Source organism: Populus euphratica, unplaced genomic scaffold (genome assembly GCF_000495115.2).
Source record: "Populus euphratica unplaced genomic scaffold, PopEup_1.0 scaffold20.1, whole genome shotgun sequence".
Lineage (NCBI taxonomy): Eukaryota > Viridiplantae > Streptophyta > Magnoliopsida > Malpighiales > Salicaceae > Populus > Populus euphratica.
The window spans coordinates 2,554,274-2,558,122 of NW_011499854.1; positions in this window are offsets into that span (position 1 = coordinate 2,554,274).

Below are 3,849 nucleotides of genomic sequence, written 5' to 3' on the forward strand. Positions count from 1 at the left end.
AGATTTGATCTTTATTATTTTGATTATTATTTACTTTATTTGAGATAATTTATGAAATATAGTTTTTTCAATTTCATTCTCATTTAATTTTTTATTTTGTAAGATTTGATCCTCATTATTTTAATAAACTTGAGAAAAATAAAACATTAATAAGTTATTTTTCAAGTCATTTTTCATGACATAACCAAATACTGAAAAGTGTTTTTCAATATATTTTCTATTACACTATCAAATATCAGAAAATAATTCACTTTCCTAGAATTTACCTTTTCAAATTCATTTTTTTAAAAAAAATTATTTTCCTGCAAATAAATAGGACCTAAATTACATAGTTTTAAATTCTAGAATTTAGTTCTCTTTACTTGCCATTGTTTTAAATTCTAGGATTTACTTCTCTTCAAATGTCCTCACTCACGTATACAAAATGTATTAAGAAAATGTGCAATTAAATTAAAGATTAGTTTCATAAAATAGAATTTAAGTTTATAGTTACAATATTAAAATAATAGATAACAAAACAAACAAGAAAAAAACATAGTTTTTTTTATTTCATTTTCACATTAAAAGATTCATTTTGGTCACTAGAGTTTAAGTCTACACATTATATGGTCTCTATTATTTTAAAGTTTTACATTTTAATCCTTAAAAGCTAAGAAATGAAATATAATCTTTGAAAAAGAAAAGGAAGAGGTAAAGCTCTCCAAACCTAATTTCAGCCACCATCAATAATGATTTTGATTCTTAATGTCTATGATTTTGTCTTTAAAAGAATAACTCAATAAATATAGTTTATACTCTCATAGATATATAAAAAAAAGATTGGAACCCAATTTTTTTTTAATTTTTTTTAAATTTGTAGGCCTATTATAATGTGTTTTGTAATTATAATGTTATTAGATGTATATATAATTTTTCTTTTCTTTTCTATTTTTGGATTTAAAAAAGGATTGAAATCTTTGTTTTATAAGTCCATAGACTTGTATCACGAAGCTGTCTTAATGCATTTTTAAAGTGTGTTGTTGGTCATATTACCAAACAAAGCTTTAATGTAGATTACATGCAAATAAACCTCATTTGAAATAAATAAAAAAATCATCTTAAAAAAAAAGAGGCATGGATCATTTACTGCATCATGTTAGAGTTTTTATTGTGGATTCACACATTGAAAGTTTTTTTTTATCTAAATTTTGTTTTTATTTTGATCCCTCAATTTATTTTCTTCTTATTTGGTCCTCTAATATTGTGTTGATTTGAAATTGATTTTTATAGGTTATTTTTATGTTAGTGTATGGGAATCTCGTGGTGTTGAGGGGAATACTTTGTTGCTCAGTTGATACTTGGTTTCACAAAATCAAATTTAATTTCATCAATTTAAAAGAATTGAAGATATGAGGATCAAAATTAAAAATCAAACAAATCTTAAATCCTTTTAATTTGCTAACATCAAGGATTGACTTGCACGATCAAGGAAAGATTTTGTTTTCAATCACTTGACTTTTTTTTCTTATTTAATCCTTTCACATTGACTTTTTGGGGATTTGACTTGGTTATTTATTTTTGTTATCTAGATACAGGGTTCTCGCAACGTCAATGGAAATTGTTGACGCTCGATTTGGAAAAATAAAATATAATAATGTTGATGTGAAACAATTGAATGTTAAGGGATCAAAATTAAAAGTATAATAAATATGGTGGACTACAGTAAAAAAAAACAGCGCCAATTGGATGGCATGTATGTTACAGATACCATCACGTAGAGGCTTGCCTCCGTATTTTTGCAACTTATGCGGCTACCTTTGGTGGTAGAACACCTCCATTAGCAATTGTGTTGGAAACAAAGTAACAAGATCTTTTTGTTGGAATAGTGCATGGAATGGTTGGTGGCGCGTGAAGACCCATTTTTTTTCCTTCTCTTATCTCTTATTTGTATCCTCTCCTTGAAATTTTGTGATGCTATATCAAAAAACAAATTTATTTTGTTATTTTTTTATTTTAAATTTGATTTTTATTTTTTTAGCTCCTTATTTTAGCTTTTTTTTTAATTTTACCATTTGATATTGAATTAGTTAGGAATTGCACTTTGTGATTTTTTTATAAGGTGATCACGGTCTCGCAAACTTGATTACGACTTTGAAATATTAACCTGAATTGACATCAATCTTCTTTTAGAGTTTTTTTACACCGATTTTCTTTTTCAGTTTCATTCTTCAACATTAGGTTTTTGAAAATTAAGCTTTGTGATTTTCTTCACTTTTATTTATAAGAGGTTATCTTGGTCTCGTCAGCTGGGTTTTTGGTTTGATAGGTTAGCTCTGGCAACTCGGGTATTTTTTTTGAGTTGTTTTTCACGAATAAATGTTTTTTTATACTTTAACATTGAGTCAGCTTGAGAATTCAACTTCATTTTTTTTTTCCTGTTTTTCCTTCTATAAGGTTTCTTGTTCGTATGAGTCAGCTCGCGAGGTTTGGTGGCCTTGCTTTGGTTTATTGGTTTTTGTTATCTTGTTTTTTTTTTTCAATACCATTCTTCTTCATTTGAATTGTTGGGAATTGATATCATATTTTATTTTTAATTTTCTTTTATAGGATTATCTCAACCTTACGAACCGAATCACAAATTTGATATACTAACTCGAGTTGATTTAAATTGTCCACCTATCTAGTGATTTTGTACATAAAAATAATTATGTTTTTGGACCCAATTTTGCACAAGTAGATTAAAGTCTCATTAATTGCTATTATTTATTAATATGTTTTCTACCTACACTTTTATTTTAAAAATACATTTAAAGCTACTGGGTTTATAAACACTTTAAAACCATATAACAAAAAAGCCAAAATAAAAGGCAAATTCACAATGACCATAAACACATTTTCATATTCATCACTATAATATGATTACTATTTTGCCTTTCCTACAAAAATCAAATGCCTTGATGTTAGGGGCATTATAATCTTTTTATATGGCATTTTAGTCATTAACTATTTTGCCTTTTCTAAAAAAATCAAATGTCTTGGTGTTAGGGGTATCATGATCTTTTTATATGGTATTTTAGTTATTAAATGATTGACCAAGAATATAAGATTCTTTTCTAATTTTTTAATCACAATAAAATAACCTAATTACCTTTCAAGTTAAATTTTTTAGATTTAGCACTCAAGGCTATTTATGCCTTTTATTTTATTTTATTTAAATGTATTAAAATAACAAGTTTACCCTTTAAATGAAAAAAATAAACCATATATTGAGAAGCCTTTTGATATTTTCATTCTATTTTTTTGTTATTACGAGGTTCATCAAGGATAGTTAAGTCTTTTAATAATGATTAAATAATATTTAAATGAAAATAACTTGCATGCAAGGAGTACCTTTATATTTTAGATGACGTGTACAATGCTTCTCAGTGGTAGAAAATTCCCTTCCATCATGTCATTATAGCCTCTGCAGTGTTGTTTTTTTCTTGGCATGTCACATGTCGATGATGATTCCATCATGTCATTATAACCTCTGCAGTGTTGTTTTTTTCTTTTTCTTGGCATGTCACATGTCGATGATGGCAAGGCAATTAATTGATGGCGTGGCTTTGTTTTTTTCATTCTTTCTCCTTTTCTAAAAATTACATGTTGATCTTTTTTATTATTAATATTCCAAATTCAGTTATTATTTTTTTAATTTTTTATTTTTTATTATTAATTTTTTTATAAAAATTTTATTTGTTTTCAATTTCTTTATTTAATTCCAATTTGTTTTGTATTTTTTTCAATATGTTCTTTATTCTTTTGATTTCTATTTTTTTACCTTTGTCTTTTATATAAAAAAAATTAGGTTTTAAATTTCATCGTTTAATC